This window comes from Anas platyrhynchos, chromosome 38, assembly GCF_047663525.1.
Source record: "Anas platyrhynchos isolate ZD024472 breed Pekin duck chromosome 38, IASCAAS_PekinDuck_T2T, whole genome shotgun sequence".
Classification (NCBI taxonomy): Eukaryota; Metazoa; Chordata; class Aves; order Anseriformes; family Anatidae; genus Anas; species Anas platyrhynchos.
The window spans coordinates 4,255,702-4,280,083 of NC_092626.1; the positions used below are offsets into that span (position 1 = coordinate 4,255,702).

A 24,382-nucleotide genomic window follows, 5' to 3' on the forward strand; every position below is an offset into this window, starting at 1 on the left:
TTGCAGCTCCTGACAGGCTGCAGTGAGGTGCCCTTCAGCCTTCCCTCCTGTGCTGCCAGGGCACACGGTTGCCTCCTGCCCAGCTCTGCCCACCAAGAACCTCCGACAGGGCTGCTTCCCAAGCTGGGCCTTGCCCAGTGTTAGTCCCCTGCCGGGGCAGAAAATGGCCCTTGTCTTGGTGGCTTTTTATGGCATTCCTCTTAGTACATGCTCTTCTCATCCTTTATCTCTTTTACTGAATACAGAGGCCTAGGAGAACTTTTTGGTACAGTGTACTGTAGAAAAAAAAACATTGAGTCCCTCAGCCACATCTCTGCTTTTCCCCCACATTGCAGCTGGGCTCTTCAGTCCACAACCTCTGCTCTACCTGAAGAGAAATTATGAGAAACAAGACTCACAGAAAATGACTACCTGCTGGTTATTTTATTTGGTTAATTACCAAGAGCTTACCAGCGCCTGTAAATGAGGTCTTTGGGTTAAAAAAACAACAATGAAAACAACAAAAAAAGGTAGAAGAATTGAGATGAAGAAAAATATTTTTATTGGACTAGTATTGCAAAGAATGAAAAGCAGTTTTGAAATACATGAACAAAGCTGTTTCTGCCTTGCCCAGGTATATGTGAGGAAGATGTGCGGATACCTCATTGATGGGGAAATACTGTAGATTAGAATAACATCCACAGTGCCTCCTTTAGCTCCTTGTTCCCCATACTGTAGATGAGGGTTTCGCTGCTGGAGGCAACACCGAGTATAGAAGTGAAACCGCCAGGCCCAGGGATAGCGAGTTGGTGGAGGGAGGCTTCAGGTAGGCAACCATGGCAGTGATGCTATGCAGAGAGACTATGGCCAGGTAAGGGAGGGAGGCATGTGGAAAAGGCTTTGTGCCAGCCCTGCTCAGAGGGCATCCTCAGCACAGCCCTGACGACCTGCACATAGGACAGAGCACAAAGAAAACAAAACATCCAAATGCTAAACAGACACTGAACGCAAGTACCCCAACTTCCCTGAGGTAGGGATCTGAGCAGGAGAGCTTGAGTTGAGCTTTGAGGAATCATAGAATCATAGAATCATAGAATATCCTGAGTTGGAAGGGACCCTTAAGGATCATCAAGTCCAACTCTTGACACCACACAGGTCTACCCAAGTTCAGACCATGTGACTAAGTGCACAGTCCAATCTCTTCTTAAATTCAGTCAGGCTCGGTGCAGTGACCACTTCCCTGGGGAGCCTGTTCCAGTGTGCAACCACTCTCTCTGTGAAGAACCCCTTCCTGATGTCCAGCCTAAACTTCCCCTGCCTCAGCTTAACTCCGTTCCCGCGGGTCCTGTCGCTGGTGTTAATGGAGAAAAGGTCTCCTGCCTCTCGACACCCCCTTACGAGGAAGTTGTAGACTGCGATGAGGTCTCCCCTCAGCCTCCTCTTCTCCAGGCTGAACAGGCCCAGTGCCCTCAGCCGTTCCTCGTACGTCTTCCCCTCCAGGCCTTTCACCATCTTCGTAGCCCTCCTCTGGACACTCTCCAACAGTTTCATGTCCTTTTTATACTGTGGTGCCCAGAACTGCACACAGTACTCGAGGTGAGGCCACACCAGCGCAGAGTAGAGCGGGACAATCACCTCCCTTGACCTACTAGCGATGCCGTGCTTGATGCACCCCAGGACACGGTTGGGCCTCCTGGCTGCCAGGGCACACTGCCGGCTCATATTCAACTTGCTGTCTACCACGACCCCCAGATCCCTCTCTTCTAGGCTGCTCTCCAGCGTCTCATCGCCCAGTCTGTACGTGCAGCCAGGGTTTCCCCGTCCCAGGTGCAGGACCCGGCACTTGCTCTTATTGAACTTCATGCAGTTGGCGATCGCCCAGCTCTCCAACCTATCCAGATCCCTCTGCAAGGCCTTTCCACCCTCATTCGAGTCCACAACTCCTCCAAGTTTGGTGTCATCAGCAAACTTGCTCAAAATGCCTTCTATTCCTACATCCAGATCGTTTATGAAAATATTGAAAAGTACCGGCCCTAAAATGGAGCCTTGAGGGACCCCACTGGTGACCGCCCGCCAGCCTGACGCAGCCCCATTCACCATAACCCTTTGGGCCCTGCCCGTTAGCCAATTGCTCACCCATTGTATGATGTTTTTATTTAGCTGTATGCTGGACATTTTGTCCAGTAGGATCCTATGGGAAACCGTATCAAAAGCCTTGCTGAAGTCCAAAAAAATCACATCAGCTGGTTTCCCTTGGTCCACCATACGGGTGATCTTATCATAAAAGGAAATCAGGTTAGTTAGGCAGGACCTACCCTTCACAAACCCATGCTGGCTGGGACCAATGACTGCATTGTCCCCCAGGTGCGCCTCAATACGTTCGAGAACCATCTTCTCCATGATTTTACCAGGCACTGAGGTGAGACTGACAGGCCTGTAATTGCTAGGGTCTTCTTTCTGACCCTTCTTGAAAATCGGCACAACATTTGCCAGCTTCCAGTCTACCGGGACCTCTCCAGACTCCCAGTATCGTTGAAAAATAATTGAGAGAGGTTCCGTGATGACGTCCGCCAGCTCCTTCAGCACCCGGGGATGAATCCCATCCAGACCCATGGACTTGTAGGGATCCAGGTGGAGTAGCAGATCCCGCACACGTTCAGGGTCGGTTGGGAGTTTGTCATCCCCACCGTCCCGGTCCTCCAGCTCGGGGCACCCTGGGTCCCGAAGCCCATCATCGGCATTGAAGACAGAGGCAAAGAAGGCGTTAAGCGTCTCTGCTTTGCCTATGTCATCGTCTGTGAGAAGACCTTCCCTGTCAAGGAGCGGCCCTATGTATTCTTTACTTCTCCTTTTTCCATTCACATATCTAAAAAAACCCTTTTTATTTTCTCTCACAGACACAGCCAGCTTCAACTCTAGGTGTGCTTTAGCCACACGAATTTTCTTCCTACAGACACGAACAGCATCCCTGTATTCTTTCCATGTCACCTGGCCCTCCTTCCAGTAGCGAAACACTCTCTGTTTCTGCCTAATCTCCATAAGAATGTTCCTGGTCAGCCACGCCGGCCTCCTGCCACGCCTGCCTGACTTGCGATATTTAGGAATTGCCTGATCTTGTGCTTCTAGGAGGCATCGCTTAAAGAGTGACCAGCACTGGTGGACATCAAGGCCTTCAAGAGCAGCTTCCCAGGGGACCTTGCTGACTAGTTCCCCGAGCAGCCTGAAGTCCGCCTTCCCCATATCTAGGGATGAGGTTTTGGTGGCACTTTTCCTTCTGTCACCGTAAATTTTGAACTCAACCACTTCATGGTCACTATGACCGAGGCGGCCACCAATCACCACATCTCCCACCAGACCCTCTCTGTTTTCTAGCAACAGGTCTAGGAGGGCACCTTTCCTAGTTGGCTCCGTTAGCACCTGCACCAAGAAGTTATCGTCTAGGTGCTTCATGAACCTCCTGGACTTGCTCGTGTCAGCCGTGTGGCACTCCCAGTTAACATCTGGCAAGACGGAGAGCCTGAGGAGAGCTTTGACTCAAAACAGAGCACTTTGACACAAAACAGCACATCTTTACACTTGCTGATTGCTCTTCTCAGCACTCTTCTCATCCTAATCCAAAACATAGCACCCTTCCACCTACTAGGAGGAAAATGAACTCTGTCCTAACTGAAACCAGAACAAGGGTGCACTCTATTCCATCATCCAGGTCATTGACAAATAAGCTGAACAGGACTGGACTCAGTGTAGGTCCCGGGGAGACACTGCTGGCTGCAGGCCTTCAACTAGACCCTGTTCCACTAAGCACAACCCTCTGAACTCTGCCATCCAGCCAGCTCACATCCCACCTCACCGACCACTCCTCCATCTCACACTTCCTGAGCTAGCCTATGAGGATGTTATGGGAGACAGTGCTGAAAGCCTTGCTGAAGTCAAAGTAGACAACATCTGCTGCTCTCCCCTCACCCACTCAGCTAGTCATTCCATCATAGAAGCCTATCAAGTTGGTGAAGCATGGTTTCCCTTGATGAACCCATGCTGACTACTCCTGATCACCTTCTTCTTTTCCATATGCTGGAGATGACCTCCAGGATGAGCTGTTCCATTGCCTTTCCAGGGATGGAGGTGAGGCTGACCGGCCTGTAGTTACCTGGGACCTCCTTCTAGCCCTTGTTGAAGACTGGCATGACATGAGCTTTCTTCCAGTCTTGAGGCAGCTCTCCTGTTCTCCATGACCTTTCAAAAATGATGGAGAGTGGACCAGCAGTAACATCCGCCAGCTCCCTTAGCACTCATGAATGTATCCCATCGGGGTCCATGGCTTTGTGGCTGTCAAGTTTTCCTAAGACATCTCTGACCTGATGCTCTTCAACCAATGGAGAGTCCTCATTTCTCCAGATTTCCTCCCTTGTTCCTAATGCCAGAGATTCCGGAGGGCCGCTCTTAGCAGTGAAGACTGAAGTGAAGAAGGCATTCAGTAATTCTGCCTTCTCTGTATCCTTTGTCACGAGGGCACCCAACTCATTAAGCAGTGGGCCCACATTTTCCTTCCTCTTCCTTCTGCTCTTGATGTATTTGAAAAAAACCTTTTCTCGGACAATGTCCCTACATTCTTCCCAAGTGGCTTGTCCCCTTTTCCACTTTATGTGTACTTCCTTCTTCATTTCAGTCATTCCAGGATCTCCTTGATCATCCAAGCAGGTCTCCTGCTCCCTTTGTCTGACATTTTGCTCACAGGAATACATAGCTCTTGAGCTTGGAGGACTTGGAGGTCAGTGTGCTATTGCTGCCGGTGCACTGTTGTGGCAGCCATCAGCACCTGCTCTTCGGCTCTCAGCAACCCCACAACAGAAGGGTCCTGTGCGAGACCAGGCAAGGTACACAAGTATTTGATGTTCACTGCATTCAAGGCAGTTATGCCAACAGCCCTCTAGTACCCCTTTTGTTTAGTTGTTTACCATTGGGGGGAAAAAAAAAAAAACAAAAAACACTGGAGGCATATCATTAGGGTTACCCAATGATGTTTACATTTCTCAAGAGCTATCATGACTGGCCTGAAAGAAAGAAGGGGAAGGTGCCATGCCTTGCTCCCTCCACAAAGTGGATTCATGAGTGTCGTAGCAATAGCACCTCAAATAGTATTTATTGGTGCAGATTTAGGGAAAGCATCAGAAGCCCATATTTACTTTCCTAGTGGTAACTTAATAGTTTCTTGCAATACTTAGTTGCTTTACAGGTAGGGATTTGTAGCAATTTGTAATACAGACATTCATGAAAAGAGCAAGGAGGTGTCCTTGTGAACTATGGAATCCTACCAACCTACTGCAGCGATCCATGGGTGGGCTGACCCTCATAGGTCCTTATCGTTGATACCATGATGGCCTTGAAGAGGTCCTCAGAGCTCCAGGAGCAACCACAGACCTGGGATTTGGTGACAGCCTTTTGCTGCAGAGAACAGACCCAATGACAAGGGTTGGACCATTCAGATGTCTCAGTGCCATGAAAATGGCTTTTTTCTGCTCAGGTCTGCTGGCCCCTCACACACAGCTAGGCCTGTGGCTCATCTCCCTGTGGAGGATGAGGAGGCAAAGCTCTGCTGGTGCCTGAGTAAGGGAGGAATACTCCACCTGTGGAAGGGCAGGGCTGGCGGGGAGGTGGCACAGGACAGGCACTTGCCTCTTTCTCCTACTCCCCACACAGGGAGCCTTGAGACCACATGTCAGTGTCTGTACTGCCCACAGGTATCTGCAGCCCTACATTCTGAGATTCATCTTCTCTCCTTCTGTAAATAACATTTTTGCTTCGTTTCTCACAGTTTGCATTGGTGTACCTGGTAAGTGGCACTGAAAGGCTGTGTCTCCCACCCTGTTTTTTTGGTGAGTTTTTCCCATTGGAGAAGCAGAGCAACAGCTAATTGATTCTAGAAGACAACTGAAACAGCTTCTTCAGTGAATGCTTGAGCTCCTGGTTCCTCATGCTGTAGATGAGTGGGTTCACTGCTGGAGGTTACACTGAGTACAGAAATGCCACCACAAAGTCCAGGTATAGGGAGGAGATGGAAGGGGGCTTCAAGCCAGCAAACATAATAGTGCTGAGATACAGAGAGACCACGGCCAGGTGAGGGAGGCATGTGGAAAAGGCTTTGTGCCGGCCCTGCTCAGAGGGCATCCTCAGCACAGCCCTGAAGATCTGCACATAGGACACCACAATGAAAACAAAACAGCCAAGACCTAAACAAAAGCTAAATACAATAAACCCAATTTCCCTTAAGTAGGAGTCTGAGCAAGAGAGCTTGAGGATCTGGGGAATTTCACAGAAGAACTGCTCCACTGCATTGCCTTGGCAGAGGGGCAGGGAAAATGTAGCGGCTGTGTGCAGGACAGCATTGAGAAAGCCACTGCCCCAGGCAGCTGCTGCCATGGTGGCACAAGCTCTGCTGCCCAGGAGGCTCCCGTAGTGCAGGGGCTTGCAGATGGCAACATAGCGGTCATAGGCCATGGCGGTGAGAAGAAAAACCTCTGCTCCAGACAAGAAAATAAACAGAAAAACCTGTGCAGCACACCCGTGATAGGAGATGGCCCTGGTGTCCCAGAGAGAATTGGCCATGGCTTTTGGGACAGTGGTGGAGATGCAGCCCAGGTCGAGGAGGGCGAGGTTGAGGAGGAAGAAGTACATGGGGGTGTGGAGGCGGTGGTCACAGGCTATGGATGTGAGGATGAGACCGTTGCCCAGGAGGGCAGCCAGGTAGATGCCCAGGAAGAGTGCGAAGTGAAGGAGCTGCAGCTCCCGTGTTTCTGCAAATGCCATCAGGAGGAACTCACTCACAGAGCTGATGTTGGGCATTTGCTGGACACATTTGTCATGGACACTGCCAAATGAGAAACAAATAGAGAACGTCACAAGTAAAGTCTCTGAGCAAAATTCAGATAATTCCCAATTAATGCCTTACATTTCCTGTTTCAAGAGGATCTTTTTCTCTCTCCCTGACTGGAGCTCTGCCCTTTGTTTCCTGAGTGTGCTGTACACTGCAGCCTCCTCTGCCCATGAGCTCCCAGTGAGCCTGCTCTGCTCCATTTGAGGTTCCAAGAGGAAAGGTTCCTGGGAAGTGACTCCCTCTGTTGAGTGAGGGGTGTTTGACTGTGTGACTCTGTGTGCGTCTTGCCTGTTCAATATCCAGGAGACAATATCAGCAGGTGGATCGTGCGTATCGGGCCGGAGAGAAAAGGGAGCATCTTCTCCTGCTTCACCCGCCATGCACAGCACTCCCCGTCAAAATTAGACACCACCAGCTGCCACGCTGGGCAAGGGAAAGAAGCAGGCATGGGCAGGCAGGGCAGACCCAGCCCAGTGCAGAGGCTGCGGTGTTGGTAAAGTAGAGCCTGTCCTCACAGCCCTGTGCCATCTGGCTGGCACAGACAGCAGAGGGACAAGAGCTCTGGAGTGTAAGAAGCGTTTGGAATATGCTCCTTGTCATATGGTAGGAATTTGGGGGTAAGACCTCTGTGGAGCCAGGAGCTGGATTCAATGATCCTTGTGGGTCCCTTCCAACTCGGGATATTCTATGATTCAATGATTCTGTGCTTTCTTCCATGGAGGAAGGTGGAGGGGGCCTGCAACAAATGTGACTACTTACACAGAGATTTAGGGTTCATACATCCCATATTCTCAGCCCCCCATATTATACAAGCCGTGACAGAAGCTCTAAGGGAAAGAAAGGAGACCAGGGGGTGCTGCAAGGAAGGCACCTGCACTGCAGGGGATGGCAGGAAGGGAGCAGCTCCCTCTCACTGCCTGCCCATGTCCCTGCTGCCTGCAGCTGTCCCTGCTGGCAGCTCTTTCTCTGTCCCCATGTCTCCTCCTGTCCATGCTCACAGACCCCATTCCACCTGCTGTGTGCACAGCTCTGCCCTGCAGACACCTCCTGGGGATGGGGACAGCTCTAGGGACATCTTCCTCTCTGCATGTCCTAAAGAACGGTTCTGAAATGCCATGGAGCAGTCTGTAGGCAGAGAGAAGGGAAGGGATATTCTCAGGTTCATCACTAAGCTGTGCATGTCTCAATGTTTAATGCAGTAGGAAGCTCAGCCACCTGTGCAAATCCAACCACTCTGTTAACACAGAGCCTGCCCCAGAATCAGAGCAGAAGAGGCAGGCAGAGTGCAGAAAGAGCCTTCCCTTTGCGGGCAGCCCCTGCCCTACCCTTCCTCTGCCAAAGCCCCTGGGCTTCCCAGGCAGGCAGAGTGCTGAGCCTGGCAGGCAGCAGAGGCTCTGCCCCAGCACACAGCCCCTGGGGCACAGCAGGGACCCTGCTCTGCACCACAGCCCTGGGCACCCCTGCAGCTGCCCTGCAGAACCTTCTCCTCCACACCGCACAAGCCACGAGAGACATCCTGGCAGCTCCTGGCCAGGCAGAGACATCCCGCATCCAGAAGCCCCTTCCACAAACCTCCCCTGCACTGTCCTGCAGCCAGAGACTTACCGTGGGCAGAGATGTGAAGGTTTCTCCTGCACTGAGCTCTCCTCTGTGCGCACCCTCCAGGCTGCCTGGAATCCCTTTTGCCTGGGTGCCTGTGGTCAGAGCCCCCAGCCCTGCTGCGCTGTGCAGAGGAGCTGCTCCTGGGCAGAGCTGTCTCTCTGCACCAGGGCTCTCTTGCCACAAGCTCTCTCTGTCCCAGGAGCCCAGCTCAGCTCAGCAGTACAGGCCCAGCCCAAGGCATTGCAGTCACCCCTCTGGGGGCTTTCCTGATGAGCCCACAAACCTCAGGCACTGAAAGCAAGGTGAAAGAACCTCTCAAGAAGCCCAAGTCACATTCAAGTTTCCTGCAGTGTCCCCCGAGGGCCAGCACTGACACAGCCTCCCTTGGAGCTCGTTAGAGCAGAACATTGGAGGCACTGAGGAAAAGGAGACAAAGGCAATGTGAAGTTGACACTGATGTGTGGACAAACTGGATGTGTTTCACCAAGCACAAGGGCCAGGCCTTGACATCCATCCCCTGGGAAGGGAGATCCTTTCCCTTTCCACCTTGCTCCGGGCTCTTCCTGGGGCAGTAGGAGATGGGGATGTGCAGGAGAATGGTACGACCCCTGCCTGGTTCATCAGGGAGGATGAGGAGGCCCTGGTACTTTAGCAATGAGCTGTCTCCTCATAGGCCTCAGTGACAGAGACAACAACCACAGGCATGGACACAAAGACCTCAGTTTGTTGGGACTTTCAGCCTTGCCTATGCCCTTGCTCCTCTGATGACCAGAGTAACTTAGCAACTTCCAGACCTGCACCTCATTCCCTTTTGCCTGTAGACTGGGAAACTGGGTCCCAGTCTGCCCCGATGTGTGGGGTTACTCTTCCTCTGGTGTAGGACAAAGCTCTTCTCATTGTAAATGTCAAGAGGTTTCTGTTGGCAAAATCCTGCAGTTTCTCAAGGTCCTACCACACTGATGCTCCATTCTGTCAGCAGTTCATGTCTGCAGGCAGATGGTTCAACTTTCGTGTGATTGTGCTATCTCTGACAAGACAGCAGCATCAGGAGTTGCAGGAAAGTTTGGGTAACACAGGAGTAACCAGTTGAATGGAATTGCAGCACAGAGTCACAGAATGGTAGGGGATGGAAGGATGCCAGGTTCCACCGCTTCCCTACTTCCTTCTCATGCATGCTGTCAGTTTGTCTGGAGCTATGTCCTGAATGTTATGGGGTTGTGCAGCTCAAAATTAGAAGGACCAAAGCCCAGCTGGTGCTAAATCTGTCTATTACTGTCAAAGACAATAAAAAACTGTTTATATAAACACTTTAAATAAAGGAGGATTAAGGAGAATCATCATTCTTGTTAGATGTTGGGAAAATCTGGTGCTGATCTGGAGATAAGGTAGAGGCTGAGGTACTTATGCGGGCCCATGAAGACCCATATGCGGACCTTCTTTCTGTCGGGGTCCTCCTGGGTATGGAGGCAGAGGGGATCCCACAGTCAGCACGCCAAGCAGGTGCCTTCTGCTGGCCTAGCAGGGCCACTGGAAGATATCAGCCCAAAAGTACAGATCCCAGGTCTATGTGAAGGGTGACCTGCCACCTACAGACAGAAGTGACCTCACAGTCCCTTTCTGTGTCACGTTCCTGCTGCTGCCCTATGAACTACAGAGACAGAAGTGACCTCACAGTCCCTGCCACAGTCACATTCCTCCTGCTGGGGCAGGAGATCCTGAGGCAGAGCTGACCTCTCTCTAGCCCCCTAGGTGCCTGGTTTTCAGTGGCCCCAAGCCCTGCGGCTGCAGCAGAGGGGACCCACAGGCAGCCCCTGGCTGGGCTCTGCCACCCGCCTCTCCAGTGCCATCCCTGCTGCCTTGGGGTGCTCTGTCAGGTGCTGGGTGACCTCACAAGGCCTGCTAGCCAGCACATCTCCTGCGAGGCAACAAGGCCGTAAAGCGACAGGGACCTCACCACATCCCTTCCATTCATTAGCAGATAGGTGAGAACTTTACTAGGTTTTGTTAGAGAGAAGGAAGTTTATAAACTTTTATCCCTCATGTTACTTTAGTCACTAATTAGTCAGCTTTATCTATAAGAGCCTACAGACTTGTATCTCAGACTGAGGGCAAGGTGACCCAGGCCTAGAGCATGTGTCAGAAGATTAGGTGAGAAACTCATGCTATGCATATATCCTTGGATGTGTAACCACCTAAGCTTTGTATGCATGCCTAAGATGAAAGAATAAGAGAAGAAAGATTTCGATGACTTGAGCATGGACAAGAACTGGATTCAACTGATGAATATAGTGAGGAAGACTACCGATGACCACCAGAGACCCCTGAAAGACAGGGGAAACAAATGTGCATGTGTCAGCGACACTTTCTGATTTTCATGAGTTACAGGAAGTAGTATGAATATGTTTTGGGGAAATGTGATTAACATGTATGTTTTGCTTGTATATAAGCCCTATAGCTCAAACAGTTCTGTAAGCACTGGAGTGATCCCCTGTGCGTCCAGCACCTCGGTAAAAGAATGCCTGCTTTCTAAAACTCCAAACTGAGTCTTAGAGAGTTACTTTGACTGGCTTTTACAGTATCACCCTAGCCTCCTGCCAGCTGCTGCCCACTCAGGCTCCTTGTACAAACATGGTCCTGCACCAACACCACTGCTTGTGCTGCCTTTGCTGCCTCGCCCTGTCCTCTCCCTCGACTCCTTGTCTCTGCCAGGCCCCACATTCCATACCCAAATGTATCCCTTTGCTTTTGTCACCCTCAAATCTGCCCAGCGGGATGGCAGAGCCAGGGCAGGACATGGTAGTGTTAGGCCCTGTAGCACCCATGCAAAGCGCTTGTGGCAAAGTGGGAACTGAGATTGGGTTCTGTGGTGCAGAGGAGGCCTCATGCAGAAAAGATGAGGTTAAACAACAACTTGCGAGGGAGGGGGGGGGGGGGGGGGAGTTCTGTCGTGGTTTGGCATGGGAGGCTTCTGGCCACAAAGGAGCAAGGGATAGGTTGACACAACTTCTCTGGGCAACCTGTTCCATTGACCACCACCCCCAAAGGAAAGAATGTCTTCCTTATACCTAATTTTAAAGCACCTTCTTTTAGTTTTAAAACGTTACCTAAAGGCCCCCTTTAGGTACTGGAAGGCTGCTATAGGGTCTCTCCAGGCTGAAGAGAACCAGCTTTCTCAGCCAGTCTTCATTGAAAAGATGTCCCAGCCTCTCTATCATGTTTTTGGCCTCTTCTAGACTACTTCTAATACTTCCATGTCCTTCTAGAGTTTGGAGCCCCAGAGCTGAATGCAGTACCGAAACGCAGAGCTGAGGGAGAGAATCAACTCTGTCAACCTTTGGGCCAAACTTGATTGATGCCACCCAGAATGCAGTTGGCTTTCTGGGCTGCAAACCCACATTGCCGTCACAGGTTGAGCTTCTCATCCACCAGTACCCAAGGTCCTTCTCCTCAGAGCTGCTCTCAACCCATTCTCCACCCAGCCGGTATTTGTGCTTGGGATTGCCCCAGTCCAGCTGCAGGACCTTGCACTTGGCCTTTGTGAACCTCATGAGGTTCCCACAGGAAAATCTCTCAAGCCTGTCCAGGTCCATCTGCATATCATCCCTTCCCTCCAGCGTATTGACTGCACCTCCCAGCTTGGTGTCATCAGCATACTCACTGAGACTGCACTCAGTCACACTATCCATGTCACTGACAAAGTGTTAAACAGTGCTGGTCCCAATACTGACCCCTGAGGAACACCACTCTTTACTGACCTCCACTTGGACATTGTAGACTCCAGCTCCTTGAGGGTGACCATCCAGACAATTCCCTACCCACCAGGTGATCCATCCATCACACCCATGTCTCTTCAATTGAGAGACAAGGCTATCGTGTGGGACAGTGTCAAATGATTTGCACAAGTCAAAGTTCATGACGTGAGTTGCTCTTCCCCTCTCCACCAATGCTGTAAGCCCATCGTAGACGGCCACCAGGTTTGTCAGGCACAATCTGCCCTGTGTGAAGCCATGTTGGCTGTCACCAACAGCCACCAGTTTGCTGTCACCACCAGTCCAAAAGGCAGAGTAGCGTGAGAGAGGCATTTGCAATGAACCTGTGCAAGGAGGGAGACAAAAATCTCATGGGAACACTCGGGGTAATTACTGGAGTTCTGCACAGAGACATGTCAAGGCTCTGTGAGGTGTCCATATCTGAGCTGGCCTCGTGCACTGCTCATCCACACTGGGCTGTTCAGAGACACCAGTCCCTGCCTTACACACACACAGTGCACTGCAGCACTTGCAGGGTCCCTCTGGCTCCTGCAGCCACTGCCAGAGGCTGGGAGGCACCTCAGCCCTGTGGTGGGTGTATCGCCTTGCTCTGTCCTCCTCTGAGATGCCCCACAGCATAAGGAATGGGCACAGGGACCTTGGGAGTTCAAGGAAACACATCACAGATCTGCATTCAGGTCTTGCACTTTGGACTGGACGGTCTCTGAAGGTGCCTTCAACTGGACTATTCTCTGCTATTCAGGCAGATGTCCCATGGTTGTTACTCTCAGGAAGAAGGGACCTGAAGACACTCTGCCCCACTGGCCTTCATGACACCCCTAGGGATAGCTGATGACCTTTGTGCCTGCTCTTGTTCCTCTCTCCATGTGCGCACGATGCGCCTGCAGGTAGCAGCAGCTGCAAAGGGTTTCTGTTCCTGTGTCTCTCCTGCACCTGGACAGGCCCTGCTCTTCTCCCAGCTCATCCTATGTCCCAGGGAGCCTTTGGGACTCTCTTTGAGCATGTTCTGATGTGACAGCAACACTGAAAGATGATGTGAGCCTTCAGGCATGGCCCTTTTAGGAGGCAAATGCTGTTCTGGAGGCCAGCTGTGTCACTCATGTGCCCACTGTCTGTCTATGCCTGCAGTCCCAGCACAGCCTCACAGCAGCACTGGCACCAAGCTACAGGAGCAGCCAGGCCTTACTCCGCCAGCAGGGCTCAGCAGGAGAGGGTGGCAGTGGCAGGAGAGCAGCTCTGCATGGACCCAGCACTGGTGCTCCCAGGCTGGACTGCCACAACTCTTCCTCTCCGCCTCTGCACACTGTCCCTGAAGCCACAGAAAATGTCTCAGAGGAATGATATAAGACAAAAAGTCACTTTAATTGGTTTAAATACTCAAGCAAAATGAAGAATTATATTTCTTTGTGGAAAATATTTGATAAAATAAAATGGAGAAAAAAAGCAGAACACCAATAACAACATAAGAACATAATACCCACTGGCTTCAGCTATCATGATTTACATTATGAGTGATATACAGAAGAAGGCAGGCAATATATTGCTCAAGAAAAACACCCAGTCATCACTTTCCACATGGCAACCTTGATCTCCTTGTTCCTCATGCTGTAGATGAAGGGGTTCACTACTGGAGGCACCACTAAGTAAAGAAATGCCAGAACAACATCCAGGGAAGGGGATGAAATTGATGGGGGCTTCAGGTGGGCAAAGATAACTGCGCTGAGAAAGAGGGAGACCACAGCCAGGTGAGGGAGGCATGTGGAGAAGGCTTTGTGCCGGCCCTGCTCAGAGGGCATCCTCAGCACAGCCCTGAAGGTCTCCACATAGGACACCACAATGAAAACAAAACAACCCCCAAATAGAAAAGCAGTAACCGTACTAAGTTGAACTTCCCTTATGTACGAGTCTGAGCAAGAGAGCTTGAGGATCTGGGGGATTTCACAGAAGAACTGGTTGAAAGAATTGCCACAGCAGAGGGGCAGTGAAAATATGTTGGCAATGTGCAGCACAGCTTGGAGAAAGCCACTGCCCCAGGCAGCTGCTGCCATCTGGGCACAAGCTCTGCTGCCCAGGAGGCTCCCGTAATGCAGGGGCTTGCAGATGGCAATGTAGCGGTCGTAGGCCATGACAGTGAGAAGAGAAAGTCCTGCTAAATTCAAAAAGATTATAAGAAAGAGCTGTGCAACACATCCTGAATAGGGAATGGCCTTGGTGTCCCAGAGCAATCTGGTCATGGCTTTGGGCAGAGTAGTGGAGACGCAGCCCAGGTTGTTGAGGGCAAGGTTGAGGACGAAGAAGTACATGGGGGTGTGGAGGCGGTGGTCACAGGCTACGGCAGTGAGGATGAGGCCGTTGCCCAGGAGGGCAGCCAGGTAGATGCCCAGGAAGAGTGCGAAGTGCAGGAGCTGCAGCTCCCGTGTGTCTGTGAATGCCAGCAGGAGGAACTCAGTGATGGAGCTGTTGTTACATATTTATTGTCCCTGAGCAAGGTAGTCTGTCCAAAAGAAGAAGTGACATTGTAAAATTTAAGGACTTCTCTGACCAAAATACTTTGCACGTCTCATAGAACAGTCACACAGAACACATTCTTTCCCATTCCTTCCACAGGAAGAGCTTTCAGCAGCTCCTTGTTTTTTCTCTGGTTGGTGCTTTGAGGGTGCCAAAAGAAGCAGAGGGCTGTGCTGTGGGCTCTGCAGCAGTCAGTCCTAGTCTACAGCAACACGTAAAAGGGAACCCTAAGTGATCTGAGAAGTCCACTGGGAAAGGTCATCTCCCTGTCTGCAGAACGGGAGAAGGTCAAATACCTCCTTACAAAGCAAAAAAGATGGTGTTGGTATGGTCTGTATGCTGAGGTGTGTGAGGTGCCTCAGAGCAGCAGCAATGCTCAAGGAGCCTTAGTCTCTACTACAGATGCTCCTACTCCATTACCATCCTTCTGCCTCAGCACATGGGCAGGAAAATGAAGCAGATTCTAAAAAGTGCATTGCCTTCAGGTAGCTCTTGCCGGGCAGTTCTGCAGTGCAGTGCCCTTGGGAGGTGTGGGGCTGTGAGCAGCCTGCCCCAGGCAGCAGGCTCTGGGCAGCAGCAGAACCCTGCCCTGTCCTGCCCTGAGGTACCAGGGGGGCTCCTTCCACCCGCAGCTTCTCCCCGCAGTCCCTGGGCAGCTCCCCGGGCAGGCTGAGTGCTGAACCTGGCAGGTAGCAGAGGCCTTGCCATGGCACACAGCCTCTGGGGCACAGCAGGGACCCTGCTCTGCACCACAGCCCTGGCCACCCCTGCCTGCACCCCCAGCTGCACTGCCTACAGCCGGGCCCAAGAGAAGGGAGCCCTTGGGACCTGCACGCTGACCCTGCAGCACACAAGCCCTGCATGCCCTTCAGCTCCAACACCGAGCATCCTCCTGACAGCTCCCATCAGCTGAGGGCTGGGCCAGCTCCAGGAGAGCCTGGCAGGGTGTGCAGCAGCATTGCCCTGCACCCAGAGATTTACCATGGGGAGGTGGCTAGTAAGATTTCTCCCTCTGCCAGCTCTCCCCTGCCTTCCCCCTGCCCAGGCTGCCCTGAACCTCTCTCCCCCTTCTCTCCTCTCCCCATGCCAGCTGCGCGCAGTGCCCCCAGCAATGCTGTGCCTGGCAGAGGAGCTTTATCTGGGTGGCTGAAGCAGCTTCTCTAGTAGTCCAAATCTGATGCAAACTCCAAAGCCTCTCACAGTGCTAACGGTCCCACTGAGGGACATTACTGACAAAGCCTCCCCATGGACTTAGCAGAAAAGGGCAGGCAGCGATGACGGGGAGACCAGGGCCCAGGAAAGGTGGCCCTGATGCTGAGGCAACCTTGATGTGTCCCATGAAGTCCAACAGTTGGGCCCTGACCCCAGCCTCTGGGAAGGGAGATGCTGTCCCTCCAGCTGGGTTTAGGGCTTTCCTGGGTCAATGCACAGTGGGTAAGGGCAGTGCCAAGTACAAGGCTACAGGAGGACATCTCCTAGGCTCCTGGAGGGGGTTGAGGAGGCACTGAGGTCCTACTGCTGTAAGGATGAGGTGTCTCATCATAGGCATCACTGACAGACACAAGGGCCAGAGCCCAGCAGACAAAGCTGTTGGCTCCGTCGGGGGCTTTCATCTTGCAAAAGATCCTTGACAATAACCACCACAGGCTGTCCGATACTGTCACATGTCTGCACCTGTTTCCCTGCAGGACATAGATATCCACCTCGCTTTCCCACATTGCTCTCACCTGAGCACCTCCCTGCCTTGACTGATGTCTCTTAATCTGCCTTCAGTAATTCATGAAACACAAAGCCAGGGTGAGCGATCCTCTACAACGATTTCGTAGAGGTAAGAGGCTGCAGGAAATGTTGATGCTGCTTTAGGCCATTAGCCAATTTTAAAGAGTAACCAATTTTAAAGAGTAACCAATTTGTAGAGTACCCAATTTTAAAGAGTTTTAAAGAGTAACCCCTAAACCTAAATGCTACTCCAACACCCTGACAGGAATCCCCTATTCTAATGCTTGAACTCAAAGTGTTCCATGAAGCAAAATTCAGCCCATAGTCTTTCGCCCTTGCCTTTACCCTTGTGCTCACCCTAATCCCTGCCTTCAATACTAGCATTAACATGCTCTATTAAACCCAGACTTCTAGGCAGATGTAAAACAAAAAACTATTCCACAAAGCTTTCCCATAGCCTAACCACAGACCTGACACCACAAGCAGAACGACACATTTGCTAAATTTCTAATCCAGAAAAGTGAGCCCTAGTCTCTAAGGGACTAGAGAGGTCAGCTCTGCGTCAGGATCTCCTGCCCCAGCAGGAGGAATGTGACTGTGGCAGGGACTGTGAGGTCACTTCTGTCTCTGCAGTGGATAGGGCAGCAGCAGGAACGTGTCATAGAAAGGGACTGTGAGGTCTCTTCTGTCTGTAGCTGACAGGTCATCCTTGACTTCTCCCTCGGTATGGACTTTTGGGCTGACATCTGCCAGTGGCCCTGGAAGGCCAGCAGAAGGCACCTGCTTGGCATGCTGACTGTGGGATCCCCTCTGCCTCCATACCCAGGAGGACCCAGACAGAAAGAAGGCCCACATATGCCCTTTTGCTTGAGTCCACGACTGGACAGCAAGAGGCACAAGGCTTGGCTGTGTAATAAATGGCTCTATCTTCAAAATAGGACTATAATCAAAGTTTACAATTTATTAAAGGAATAGAGCTAAGCAAACAGCGCTGGGTGCATCGGGACTCTCTGCTCCACCAAGATGCACACCAGTTACATCAAGTGGATGATTTTTATGTTCCTAGGCTGATACAAATTCATTACTACTTCTAAAAAAACAGGGCTATTTTAATTAGTTTCTGGAATCCAAACCCTCCTACTGGAGCATGTGTATCAGTCTCCGGTGGTCCCTCTGAGGGTCTCTGTGGTTCTCTCATGCTGAAGGCTCATAGTCTTCCTCCCTCTTGTCCTTCTCCTTTGTCCAACTTGGCTTTATGTCAGAGACTTGTGCAGCGTCCCCTGCAAGCTTTTAGTTGTTCTTCAACTCTCCCCGTCTCCTTAATCTCCTGGCCAGATATCAGAGGCTTACATAGTGTCCCATGCAACAGTCATAATAGTTAGCAGTTATTCTGAACTCCCCAGATATCAGAGACTCCAAGGAAAAGCCTACAAATACATTTCCCTTTAAACTCTCTATTGACACGAATTGCTAAAGCATTCCTTTGCAAGATACAAGAATTATATACATTAACCACTCTGTTTTTCTTAGACTTGTGCTTATACAAGGGTATGTAAGACAGAAGGTCACATTCATCATACCATGCGGCCCTAGCATTGTTCCATACTGACACGAATCAGATGAACATATCTCACAACTGCATGTAGCTAAGAAGCTGCAAGAGCAGCAGTCAGCCCATGGCTTTAAAAATGCTGGTGAGGTGACTTGTGTCTTGTTGATTGCTGCACCCATGGGCTGAGGCCAACTGCATGAAGTTCAACATAGCCAAGTTCTGGGTCCTGCACTTGGGGCACAAGAACCCCATGCAATGCTGTGGGAAGGGTGGCTGGACAGCTGCCCAGGGGAAAAGGACCTGGGGATATTGGTGGATAGTCGGCTGAATATAAGCCATCAGTGTGCTAAGGTGGCCAAGAAGGCCTGCCTTGTACCAAGGATACCGTGGTCAACAGATGTAGGGAAGTGATAGTCCTTCTGTATTTGGCCCTGGTGAGGCCACACCTCAAGGATTGCATTCAGCTCTGGGACTCTCTGTATAAGAAGGACATGGATCTATTAGATCTGTGCCCCATCCCTTGATGCATTCAAGGCCAGTTTGGATGGGGCTTTCAGCAACCTGGTCTAGTGGAAGGTGTCCCTGCCCATGGGAGGTGAGTTGGAATTATGTGATCTGTAAGGTCTTTTCATCCCCAAACTATTCTGTGATTCCGTAATGAAACACAGCACCATACCAGCTACTAGGAAGAAAAATTAACTCCATCTCAGACAAAACTAAGAAAATATCAAAATATCTTTTGATACACACACAAAAATATCATGACCTTAGTTGATTTGTGGCAATAATAATAATAATAATAGTAATAATAATAATTCCTTTTGCGTTCTATTAAATTTCCTTTATCTCAACCCATGAACTTTTACTTTTTTTTTTTTTTTTTTTTTTTTTCCTCTGAGTTCTCTCCTCCGTCCCATTGGATGAATAGCTTTGTAGTGCTGAGCTGCCTGCAGGGTCAAACCACAGCAAGTCTTCTTGGTGCCTAGCGTGGAGCACAAAGGTTGAGATGACAGATCTGACCAGTGTTTTAAAAATAAATTGTTACAAGCATTAGATCATTTTAAAAGTTGCTGATCATAATATTGATCAATAATCTGATCTGGGGTCTGTTGTGCTTCTTTTCAGAACTGTGTTGTATAGCACATTAGTAACTTCCATGTCATGCTCTTCTTGGTGCCTAGCGTGGAGCACAAATGTTGAGATGACAGATCTGACCACAGTGTTTTAAAAATAAATTGTTATAAGCATTAGACAGTGCTAGGGCCGCATGGTATGATGAATTTGACCTTCTGTCTTACATACCCTTGTATAAGCACAAGTCTAAGAAAAACAGAATGGTTAATGTATATAGTTCTTGTACCTTTCAAAGGAATATTTTAACAATTGGTGTCAATAGAGAGCAGTTCTGTCTGTCTCTGGGTCCTGCACTGGCAATTTAATTCTTCCACAGATGTGGTTTCTTCCTTTTCCTCCCAGTGTCCCAGTCTCCCCCTCATTATAGTCATTTTATCAAATCTTCAGAAATATTCCTCAAATCCATGAGCGTATTTGCTTTTATTATTCCGAACTCTTATTCCTAACAGTTACAGCCTTTTTGCCTTCTTTGTGGTTGATTTAGCACTGCTATAGATGTGACTGGAGTGTCCCTGTGAATGGTCTGTGAGGAATGTTTTAACAACACGTGAAGTGTCAATAGAGAGCTATTTGTATTTGTATGTTCTTTCTTTGAAGTCTCTGATGTCTGGGGGTTTCAGAACGACTGCTAACAACTAGTAACTGTTATGACTTCTGAATGGGACACTATGCAAGATCCTGATATCTGGCCAGGTGAACAGGAGATTAAGGAGAAGAAAGAAAGAAGCTGAAGGATGGCTAGAAGACAAAACTTGCAGGGAACGCTGTGTAAGCTTTTGACATGCTGCCAAGGAGTACAAAGAGGAAGGACAAGAAAAAAAAACTGAGAGGAAGACTACAAGCCTTCAGCATGAAAGACCCCCAGGGGAACCACTGGAGACTGATGCGCATGCTCCAGTAGGAGGGTTTGGATCCCAGAAGCTAATTATAATAACCTGGATTTTTTTAGAAGTAGTAATGAATATGTATTAGCCTAGAAGCATAAAAATCAGCTACTTGATGTAACTGGTGTGCATCTAGGTGGAGCGGAGACTCCCGACGCACCCAGAGCTGTTTGCTTAGCTCTATTCCTTTAATAAATTGTAAACTTTGATTATAATCCTATTTTGGGACTGAGTGATTTATAACATTCTGAAAGCTTGTATTGCCCTAAACCAAAGAAAGGTCAAGGGACCTGCACAGGAGATCCTAGACCAGGCTGGCCAGGTTCTGGGGGACTGCTGCATCAAGACAGGCTGGGCATTGGTCAGTGGGTGATGAGCAATTGTATTGTGCATCATTTGCTTTATGCATGTCATAATCATCATAATAAAATGTATTGTTATTTATTGTTATTGTGTCTGTTAAACTCATATTTCATTTTCTGTCCTTCTAAATTGTCTATATTTCAACAAGTAAGCAGTGGTGGGTGTGAGCTAACATCGCTGTGTTGCTTAGGTGCCCGACAGGTTAAAGCACAACAAGTTTGGCAACCAAACATTAGTAGAACAAATCACATTTCTAAAATCAGTCTCTCTCCTGTTCAGACAGGAGCAGTCAATGATAACTTCAGTCTGCCTAAAACACCACACCCCAGGAGAGACCCTGCTGCCTTCGGGAGCTGTCAGCCCTGAGGCCTTGCGGAGGGAGCCCAATGGCACAGAGCAAGTGATACTATGGTCTTCCCTATGCAGGCCCATAGGGAAAACCATGCACACTGTGCTGCTGAGCTGGGCCAGGCTCCTGGGCCCAAGGGGAGCTCCTGGTAAGCGGGCAGCGCTGCAGAGAGACAGCTGTGCCCAGGAGCAGCTCCTCTGCACAGTGCAGCAGGGCTAGGGGCTCTGACTGCAGGTGGCACAGGGAGAGGAGAGAAGGAGAGAGGGCTTGGAGGCAGTGAGGAGCACAACAACAGAGGGCAGCGTGTGGCAGGACACAACTGCAGGCTCTTGACACCGTGAGTCTCTGGCAGCAGGGCAGTGCAGGTGGGGTTGCCAGAGGGGTCTTCTACAGCTGGCACATCCAATGGCTGATAGCATCTGTCAGGATGTGTCTCTCTGTTTCTTCAGTGAGGAGTAGAAATGCTTTAAAGAATGGCATTTCACAGAATCACAGAATCACAGAATTTCTAGGTTGGAAGAGACCTCAAGATCATCGAGTCCAACCTCTGACCTAATGCTAACAGTCCCCACTAAACCATATCCCTAAGCTCTACATCTAAACGTCTTTTAAAGACTTCCAGGGATAGTGACTCCACCACTTCCCTGGGCAGCCTGTTCCAATGTCTAACAATCCTTTCGGTAAAGAAATTCTTCCTAACATCTAACCTAAAACTCCCCTGGCGCAACTTAAGCCCATTCCCCCTCATCCTGTCACCAGGCACGTGGGAGAATAGACCAAGCCCCACCTCTCTACAGCCTCCTTTAAGGCATCTGTAAAGAGCAGTAAGGTCGCCCCTGAGCCTCCTTTTCTCCAGGCTGAACAAGCCCAGCTCCCCAGCTCCCTCAGCCACTCCTTCTTTCTTTCTTTCTTTCTTTCTTTCTTTCTTTCTTTCTTTCTTTCTTTCTTTCTTTCTTTCTTTCTTTCTTTCTTTCTTTCTTTCTTTCTTTCTTTCTTTCTTTCTTTCTTTCTTTCTTTCTTTATTTATTTATTTTTCTCATTTTCAGTGTCCATGTCCAGAACCAGCAAATGCCCAACATCAGCTCTGTGAGTGAGTTCCTCCTGCTGGCATTCGCAGGCACACGGGAGCTGCAGCTCCTGCACTTCGCGCTCTTCCTGGGCATCTACCTGGCTGCCCTCCTGGGCAACGGTCTCATCCTCACTGCCGTAGCCTGCCACCACCACCTCCTGCACACCCCCATGTACTTCTTCCTCCTCAACCTCGCCCTCCTTGACCTGGGATGCATCTCCACCACTCTGCCCAAAGCCATGACCAATTCTCTGTGGGACACCAGAGCCATCTCCTATCAAGGCTGTGCTGCCCAGGTCTTTCTATTAGTCTTCCTGATTACAGCAGAATTTTATGTTCTCACCGCCATGGCCTATGACCGCTACGTTGCCATCAGCAAGCCCCTGCACTATGGGAGCCTCCTGGGCAGCAGAGCTTGTGCCCAGATGGCAGCAGCTGCCTGGGGCAGTGGCTTTCTCCATGGTGTCATGCACACAGCCAGTACATTTTCCCTGCCCCTCTGCCATGGCAATGTTGTGGACCAGTTCTTCTGTGAAATTCCCCAGATCCTCAAGCTTTCCTGCTCAGATGCCTACCTCAGGGAAGTTGGGTTTATTGCATTTAGCTTTTGTTTAGGTGCTGGCTGTTTTGTTTTCATTATGTTGTCCTATGCGCAGATCTTCAGGGCCGTGCTTAGGATCCCTGCTGAGCAGGGCTTGCACAAAGCCTTTTCCACATGCCTCCCTCACCTTGTGGTAGTCTCCCTGTTTGTCAGTACTATTGTGTTTGCCGGTGTGAAGCCCCCTGCCACCTCCTCCCTATACTTGGACTTTGTGGTGGCAGTTCTGTACTCGGTGGTACCTCCAGCAGTGAACCCCCTCATCTATAGCATGAGGAACCAGGAGCTCAAACATGCACTGAAGAAGCTGTTTCAGTTTTCTACCAGGAGCAATTAGCTGCTGCTCTGCTGCTGCAAGGGGAAAAACTCACCAAAAAAAAACCCGGTGGGAGACACAGCCTTTCAGTGCCATGTTCCAGGTCCACCAATGCAGCCCCCAAACTGTGAGAAACAAAGTAAAAATGTTATGTACAGAAGGAGAACAGATGGATCTCAGGATACAGGGCTGCAGGCACCTGTGGGCAGTATGGACACTGACCTGCGGTCTCAAGCCTCCCTGAGTGGCAATGGAAGAAAGAGACCAGTGCCTGTCCTGTGCCACCTCCCTGCCAGCCCTGCCCTTCCACAGGTGGAGTATTTCTCTCTTACTTGGGCACCAGCAGAGCTTTGCCTCATCATCCTCCACAGGGAGATGAGCCACAGGCCTGGCTGTGTTTGAGGAGGCAGCAGACCTGAGCAGAAAAAAAGCCAGTTTCTTGTCACTCCAGCATCTGAAGCGTCCAGCCCCTGTGGTTGAGTCTGTTCTCTGCAGCAAAAGGATGTCACCAAGCCCCAGGTCCGTGGTTGCTCCTGCAGCTCTGAGGACCTCTCCAAGGGCATCACAGTATCAACGGTCAGGACCTAGGAGGGTCAGCTCGCCCATGGATCACAGCAGTAGGTTGGTAGGATTCCATAGTACACAAGGACACGGACACCTCGTTGCTCTGTTTTCATGAATGTCTGTATTACAAATTGCTACAAACCCTTGTGGCGGTTTTACCGTGCTGGGCTGCTAAACACCACAACCGCTCTCTCACTCTCCCTCTTTAGATGAGGAGGGGGAGAAGTAAAGCAAAGAACAACTCACGGGTTGAGATAAGGATAATTTAATTAAAGGGAAATAATAATAATAATTAAAGAAAGATTATTATGAACTAAACAATTTAACTAAAGGGAAATAAAAAGGGAAAGCAAAAGGGAGGAAGACAAACAAATAAAACAGATGAAGTCTATGTGGAAGTGCAGAGGAAAGAAATTACTCTCTACTTCCCACAAATGAGCGGTGCTTGACCACGTCCTTGAAGCAGGGCCACAACGCATGTAGCCGGTGTTCAGGAGGAGGACCGACGTTTTCACAATGAGAGCCCACCTCTCCCTTCTTCTTCCTGTTTCCACCTTTTATTGCTGAGTGTGACATCATATGGTATGGAATATCCCTTTGGTTGGTTGAGGTCGGCTACCCTGGTGATGTTTCTCTTCTCACTTTTTGCCCACCCCCTATGAGGGTTAGAGAGAGGCCTGATGCTGTGCCGGCACTGCTCAGCAGTAGACATGACACTGATGTGATAACACTGCTGTTCCAGCTACAAGTGCAGAGCACAGCACTGTATGGGCTGCTGCAGGGAAAGTTAACATTCCAGCCAGACCCAGTACAACCCTTCCCTGTAAAGCAACTACATATTGAAAGAAACTACTAAGTTACCACTAGGAAAGCAAATATGGGCTTGTGATGCTTTCCCTAAATCTGAACCAATAAATATTATTTGAGGTGTTACTGGTATGACGTTCATGAATCCACTTGGTGGAGGGAACAAGGCATGGCACCTTCCCCTTCTTTCTTTTGGGCTGGTCATGATAGCTCTTGAGTAATGTGAACATCATTGGGTAACCCTAATGATATGCCTCCAGACTGTTTCTGGCTTTTTCCAAGGGCAAACAACTAAAC

At 50.0% G+C, this 24,382-nt stretch overlaps 1 protein-coding gene and 1 pseudogene across 1 annotated transcript in view; one reads left to right on the forward strand and one right to left on the reverse strand.

The window, feature by feature from the left end:
* LOC140001150 (uncharacterized) overlaps nt 1-24,382 on the forward strand; it is a 239,159-nt gene that overhangs the window by 111,723 nt on the left and 103,054 nt on the right. The gene's annotated exons all lie outside the window — the stretch shown is intronic.
* LOC140001142 (olfactory receptor 14C36-like) lies at nt 5,887-6,819 on the reverse strand (annotated as a pseudogene).